At 39.6% G+C, this 7,945-nt stretch overlaps 1 long non-coding RNA gene across 1 annotated transcript; it reads right to left on the bottom strand.

The window, feature by feature from the left end:
* Positions 1-827: 827 nt before the first annotated feature.
* LOC143412744 (uncharacterized) lies at positions 828-3,597 on the bottom strand. The gene is made up of 4 exons (XR_013093288.1): positions 3,144-3,597; positions 2,633-2,785; positions 2,176-2,266; positions 828-1,581 (listed from the first exon to the last, which is right to left on the bottom strand). It is a non-coding gene; the product is annotated as an uncharacterized LOC143412744 (long non-coding RNA).
* Between the last annotated feature and the right edge of the window lie 4,348 nt (positions 3,598-7,945).

The following is a 7,945-nucleotide window of genomic DNA, read 5'->3' as shown; positions in this document are numbered from 1 at the left end:
TGCTGCGAGCCCTCACACCGAGCACATCTACTGCGGGTGTGGTGCCTGTTATCGGACCCGGAGTTAGCAACACACTGAAAAAAATATGTTGTTGGATTTACTTAATTCAATGGTGGACATTTGTTGCACACAGATGTTTTGCTTTGGCAGCAACTTAAACAATTGAGTTAAATTAACACAATTTATTCATGTTCAATAAACTTGTGCAATTTGTGTTGATAAAATGTGACTTAAACATGTTTTGATGAAGTAATTTGAGCTCTTGGAATATTTTAATCCTTCACAATTTTCTCACGTTATCCCAACACGATTCAATAACTTTTACCCAATACTACTTGGTCACTTAAATACTACATGTTATCTTCAAATTACATTTTGCTATTATATTCTAGTATCAAATACACAATTTTCAAATGGAGGCCTTATAACAGATTGTATTGTTCTCTTCCAAGATGGTTGCTGGCATCCACCAGTAACCTTTAAAAACAAAATGTCTAATTTCACTGCAGTAGGTAAAGAATTAAACTGACATTACTCCTCTACTGAATCTATATAAATCAACAGTTAAATAATGTCAGTTCTTCCGTGTTCTCTGGAATCAATCACAGCAAAGAAATTAGACTGTTTCTTTTGAAAAATGTTGGGAAAGAACAATACAAAACATTCTATTTAAGGCCTCTGACATCAAGATTCAGTTAAACAACAATTATAACTAAACAATTTGAGGTAATATTAGTTTCCATTAACATTAAATTAGGTTACTGAATTGGCAAACACCTTCCTATTAACATTACCCATTTTACCCCAATAACTAAAGAAATTAGCACTTGCAGGTCAAAACCTTTATTCAAGAGACGCAAAAATAACATTGATACAGTGACTGTCAAAAATTACAGCACTGATCATACTGTGACATCTTGGTTCAAAACAGCACACTTAGAAATATTCAACGTTCTTTACTTCAACTGAATGAAACTGAAAATACCATTTCACACGACCCATATGGGATATTTAGACTGTATAACTGTTCACGCTACATCTCTTCACTAGTAAAAGAAAGAAAAAATACAAAGAGAAATTTAAAAATGCTGCCAAACAGACAAACAGAACTTGTACAGAGCAAAAGGAAAAACAAACAACAACAACAAAAACGGCTCGTCCTCATGGCAGTTGCAGAGTATATAAAAATGAACCCTGCGATCCGTTCCTGGAATTGAGCTTCAAAAATGCAGCAGAACAAGTGTGAGATTTAAATGTCCTCTCACCTAGAGCTGATCGCCTCACATGCATAACAGTGAGCTTCGTTGCAGGAGCAGTTTTGTCTTAGTTGTGAGCTTTTCTTGAGAGCTGAGTTGCATCCAACTCCATTACCACCCATTGAATCACCTCAAAAGTGTAGCAGAGTTGTGATGGGTAGCTCATGTTGAAGGAATAAAAAAGGTCCAAACAGCATGGCTACTGCAAAGGTCACATTATCCAGATCTTGAAGAACAACATCAGAAAAGTCATTGCCTGCCGCATCCTCTGGAGACAGATGTTCATTGTGGTTTTCTCAATCTGTGCAGTGGCCTCAGTCAAGTCCTGGTTAAACACAAAACATTTCTTTAAGATTCCTTTTTAAACTCATCTCTTTTGAATCTACCAGTTCTAATGTTAGAGTAATTTAAACCAATGCAAGCAACATAGTAAATAGCTATAGCCAAAGAGTGGCCTGCCATGCTGCCATTCATGGTCTAACAGAGTTTCTAAGAGAGGGTGAAAAACATAATAATTTCAAATGCTTTACATTAGTTTTTGTTAGAAAGACACCGGCCCATCAGAAATCCAGGTTATGTCACTCAGAAGATGTTAGAATTTAGACTTTCAGCCCCACAATTTGGTTAGCTGTTGGTCAGTTGGTCATTTTTTCAAACAAAAGCTAATATAAATATTGGTGGGATTTTCCTTTGTTCATTAGAATGACAAATTTAAAGTTTTTTCACACTGATGTGACCCCTAATACAGGGGTGGGGGTGGGGCCTCAAGGGCCGGCGGCCGAGTTCACTACCAGGCCTCATGTGAACTTCAAATTATTAAAGAGGACTACTGGTCCTAACCAGTCCAATGAGGATCAAGTGGATAACTAAATGCATTTTTAAATGTTGCAAAGCCACAATCTACTCATAAAACACTCACCATGAACTCCTGCACCAAGATGTTGCAATTGTCTTTCACACAGATGCGGAGCACTTTGATGAGGGACTCCGAGCATTAATGTCATCCTTGACTATTATAACAAAGAAAACAGAGATTTGTGAACTTTTCAGTAGCACAGAAGAAAATGATCCCAGACAAAAACTCTTGACTTTTTAAACCAGTCAACATGCAACACCAGCATCTACAAAGCAATATCAAAAGTTCCTGTTTGACATCAACTTTATGGATATATAGTTTCCAGAACATTTATTTTTAAAAAAAGATCATTTTTTCTCAGTGGACCAGTAAATGCATGACGAAAATTATGGCATCCTTTTAGTGGAATCATTACTCACAGGTAATAGTTGACTGTTTCAATGGATGTAGCATAAAAATCTTTTACTGACCTAATGCAATACATATACACTTTGTAGTTAAAGAATTTTAAAGTTCTTACTGTCATAATGGCAGCTACATCCTTTAGCTTTGTGCCTTGTTCCCCCGATCACTTTGCAAACACTTTCAGCAGACTGTCAGAGAAAAACTCAGCTCCGTCAGAAACCTTGACTGTAAAGGCATGGTTGGGATGCACTGGAATGCTGCATTTTATCTGAAATGACATAAAATTATTTTGAAATAACAGCAGGCACTGTGCTTGGTTAATCAGTAATGTTTTGTTGAATAAAAACTGTGTTTCCAGATCTTATGGGATTAAAAAAAATCCAAAGATGTTTGTTTCTGATTTGCAACCCAACAACCCACAAGTTACAACCTCATTTCAGTTCAAGTGTGCATTAATGCGAGTCCAGTAATCACCTTTCTGGCAATACATACAGGTATAAGTTAAACCTATGGCAGATTTTGGATCTCTCAGTTGTATTAATAGGGTGAGTATGCATGCACCTAATAATTATAAAAAACCTATTATAATTAAGTTACAGAAACGAAAATAGAATATACTTTCTTACCATAACACCTTGAACCCACAATCCATCAGCTGACTCCTGGTGAAATGCAGAATAGAGGTCATCTCTCAATGTGCAGCAAAAAAAAACAAAAACAAAAACAAAAGGACAGCAGGTGAGGGCAGGAGGGGTAGGGATGTAAGCTAGCATAATGCCGCTGATGATATTAGCTAAAGCTGTTCAATGTCCAAAATCTCACTAACACCACGGTGCAGTAAATACACAATGTAACTGAAGAGTCAGTTGACAAATCTATTCACACAGAAAACCAAATTATGTTATGAGTGCCTCGTAATTAGGTTTAATGTGATATTACGGCTCTTGTGCCAAAGACAAATTCAAATGAAAAAGCGCCAATTCTTTGACAACAGATAAAACAGCAAATAAGCTACCGGCTCTTTTTTAGCATGTTACATGGCGACACTCTAGACGTTTAACTACATTTGGCTGAAATATGGTAAAAATGAATTCAAAAAATCAAGACATACCAAAAACGTAGAGTTGGCTGCTCGACTTGACTGAGATGGATGCCTTTTTTAAACCACGATCCATGATGAAATCACGCGTGGTTTCACGAGATTTAACGTTGCTATCTTATTGACTTACTTCACCTGAACATGATATGAACAATTTAATACACCCTTTCTGCATATCATGTAGTTTTTACACTATATAGTTACATTTAACTTTAAAACATGAGGCAATTGTGTTAAATGCATGCAAGATGCTTACATAAATCCAAGAGATGGCCAGTCCCTTTTTTTCAGTGCATCCCCAAAAACCCGAAGAGGAGAGTCCTGGCCCCTAGCCCTGCCAGTGTAGCAGAAATGAATTAAAAATGCCCAAGGCGAAGCGGTCAAAGTCTGGCTGTACTTCACAGCAAAATATGCAAACTCAGCAGCAACAAGTGCTTTAAGCTGATACTGTGATACTGTCAAAGGAGGTAACACCTCGAATCTGATGAAACACCTGGTGACGCATAGCGTTTTTTTTAAAGCCGAGAAATGCGCCGTATTTGATAGCTTGCTGCGAGACCTCACACCGAGCACATCTACTGCGGGTGTGGTGCCTGTTATCTGACCCGGAGTTAGCAACATCCCCAAAAACCCGAAGAGGAGAGTCCTGGCCCCTAGCCCTGCCAGTGTAGCAGAAATGATGAGGATGATGATGCAGCAGCAGCCGTTCTTCTCTGCGTGAGGAGCTTAATGTTGTTCGTGTGTAATTTACGTTGAGTAGGCTAACCACGTTATTACATTAATGCATGTAAGGTGAACTAGCAAACACCGTCGTAGTTACATGCGGCTGTCTTCTTGTTTGATGGCAGATGCTCCCTTCACCCTGGCCAAAAAGGCTAAAATGACCAAAGAAAAAGTGGAAAACAGCTAAACATGAGAGGTCTTTGGACAAAGTTTGTTTTTTCCATTGTTTATGCACTGCTTCCAGCCAAGAGTGATACCATATATGCCCCATAGCTGCAGAAAAGGCTAACATTGTTATCTTTTTACAAAAAAACAAAACAAAACAGCTAAACATGAGAGGTTTTTGGACAAAGTTTGTTTTTTCCATTGTTTAAGCACTGCTTCCAGCCAAGAGTGATACCATATATGCCCCATAGCTGCAGAAAAGGCTAACATTGTTATATTTTTACAAAAAACCAGCTGAACATGAGAGGTTTTTGGACAAAGTTTGTGTTCTCCATTCTTTAAGCACTGGTTCGAGCACAGTTTGAGCACCGGCACCGTTTCAAAAGTACCGGTTTGGTACTGGTATCGGATAAAACCTAAACGATACCCATCCCTAATTAGAAGGTCTCTGTCCAGACTGCTCCCATGCAGTCTATGGATGCAGCGACCAGTCTTTCTATTGTGTTAACTTAGTGATTTAAATATTTAAATATTCTCAGTCACGGCTCAGAAAAAACAACATGGTGGCACCCAAAATGTTAATATAGAGTCCAGAAATAAACGAATAAAGCCAAGTCCACGCCAGTGTTTAAATCCAGTGGGTGCCTGTAAGGGCCAATTTTCATCATGTACGGTTAATGTTGTTAACGGGTAAACCTCAAACTTTTCCTAACCCTAATAAAGAGGCATTGGTGCTTAAATGGAACAAAGACAATTTTGACCCATAAGAGTGAATAAAAACTGAAACTAAATGCAAAACTCAAAAGCTGCCATATGGGAACACAAACTTATGATTCATGCCACCGTCTCTGCTTTGTTGCTCTGTTAAATCTGTTTTCAAAATTGACATTTATGCAGAGTTCTTCTGTGTATCCTGTTCATTCAGTTAATTAGGACGTTCATTGTGGATTCAACAAATTCAAAGGACTGACAGACTGGTTTAAACAACTCATGAAGGGAGGAATTGAATACAAAACACAATTATTTGTGGCTCTGGGACAAAATTACCTGAAGGCCAAATTTTTTTCCTTTCTGGCAAAACTTTTTTAAGCTAAAATGAAATGTGCATAATTTAGATTTTTCAGTGGCTTCCATCAACAAAAGTCATTCCAGCAATCACATTTTACAGCATCCCTGTGAATGAAAAATAAATGTAACTTGGCTGTGGCAGATTTCTGTCGCTGCACTCTGAAGGCTGCATGTTTGTGCACCAACATACCTCTCATGTTGTTCACATGTTGCTAATGACATTAAATGTTCGTAGCGGTTAATCACAAGTTCTGCCCACTGTGCTAAAACCTCACAATAATCACTGGGATCTGAAAACACATTTACACAGCAGATGTGAACGGGAACAAACACAAGCAGCTGTTGTGACAAATTTGAATCAAGGCAAAGATAAGAAAGCAAGAAATCACTTTCTTAATAATAATCAATACTGGTCACCTTTTTGTGTGTCTCACAAAGGTTTAGCTAATCAAAGGGTTTGATTATGTCCTGTCTGATCACCTGATCTTGTTCATTCTCAGCCGTGTTTCCAGTCACTGACTAATAATCTGATGATTTCGTCTCTTGGGGCAACCATAGACTTTATATTAAAGATGGATATACATTCATAAACATTCTTTCTTTTGGACTCAAACAGGGCAAATATGATCATATTTTAAAAAATCTACACCATATTGTCTTCAGTTAGTCTTGAAACCAGTGATTGAGAGAAAAAAACATCACAGCTGTTCTCTGAAGTTGCAGACAAGCAAGCAGAGGAGTTGTTTTTGCAAAGACTTCTGTATAGAAGAAAAACTGGTCCGACGTCACATCATGTCCTGCCTGCCACCCACACTCGACCCGCTCCAGTTTGCATACAAAGCTAACAGATCAACTGAAGATGCCATTGCTACAACGCTCCACACCACCATCTCTCACCTGGAAGTGCAGGGCCGTTACGCCAGGCTGCTCTTTGTTGACTTTAGCTCTGCTTTCAATACGATACTCCCGGACAGACTAATAAATAAACTGCTGGAAATTGGACTTCCTTCCACCACCTGCCGCTGGATCAGAGACTTCCTCTCAGACCGTGTACAGAGAGTTACAGTGGGGCCTCATCTTTCCTCAGCCCTCAGCCTCAACACCGGCTCTCCACAAGGCTGTGTACTGAGTCCCCTACTGTACACTCTGTACACACATGACTGTGTTAGTTCCCACCCAGACAACACAGTCATCAAGTTTGCAGATGATACCACTGTGGTGGGGCTCATCTCAGGGGGAGATGAGACTGCATACAGAGCTGAAGTTCAGAGGCTGTCAGATTGGTGTGCAGACAACAACCTGGACCTCAATACCACCAAAACAAAAGAACTGGTAGTTGACTTCAGAAGGAGGAAGTCCGAGCTGCAGCCTGTCAGCATCAACGGGGAGTGCGTGGAAAGGGTCTCCAGTTTCAAGTTTCTGGGTGTGCACATAGACACAGACCTCCAATGGAGCTCTAACACCTCTGCGGTCTTAAAGAAGGCCCAACAGCGTCTCCACTTTCTGAGAATCCTCAGAAAAATGGACCTGAAGAAGGAGCTGCTGACCGTCTTCTACCGCTGCTCCATTGAAAGTGTGCTGACATATTGCATCGGTGTGTGGTTCTCCAGCTGCACCACAGCACACAGAAAGGCACTCCAGAGGGTCATCAACATGGCCCAAAAAATCATTGGACATCCTCTTCCCTCCCTGAAGGACCTGTACAGCACTCGCTGTCTCAAGAGGGCACGCAGCTTCCTACGGGACTGCACACACCCAGGACACCGGGTGTTTAAGCTGCTGCCGTCTGGCAGGAGGTTCAGGCTGCTGAGGTCCCGAACAAATAGACTCAAGGACAGCTTTTACAACAGGGCAATAGCCCTGATCAATGTAAATAGCTGACCTGACTGGATACCTCCCTGGACTTTTTAGGGGGAGGTAACAATGTTTAAAACGATAACAATAATATTTATATTTATAACAAGGTGCAATAATAATTAATGTGCAATAATAACAGTGTGCAACACACATACACTTATTCTTCTTTTTTATACTAAGTTAATATACTGTGTTGTGTTGTTTGTTACGTTGTGATGTGTCATATCGTGTCGTGTTGTGTTATATGTAGCACCGACGTAGGACAGTTTTTCCAATTTCATTGTACTACTGTACTATGTATGACTGTGCAATGACAATAAAGAGTTATCTTATCTTATCTTATCTTATCTTATCTTATCTTATAACCAGACTTTCTGCAATCAAAGAGTTGTGCACCTCGCTGGCCACTAATAAGAACGCAAGCTTAAGGTACTGCTGCATACGCTGCACATTTCACTGTGTCCAAAGCCATGTCGATTGTTCATATACAGACCGAGATTTATACATTTTTTGGAA

The sequence above is a fragment of the Maylandia zebra genome, linkage group LG15, assembly GCF_041146795.1.
Source record: "Maylandia zebra isolate NMK-2024a linkage group LG15, Mzebra_GT3a, whole genome shotgun sequence".
In the NCBI taxonomy this organism is placed as follows: domain Eukaryota; kingdom Metazoa; phylum Chordata; class Actinopteri; order Cichliformes; family Cichlidae; genus Maylandia; species Maylandia zebra.
The sequence above is the reverse complement of the archived record's forward strand: the minus strand, read 5'-3'. Positions and strand labels throughout refer to the sequence as shown.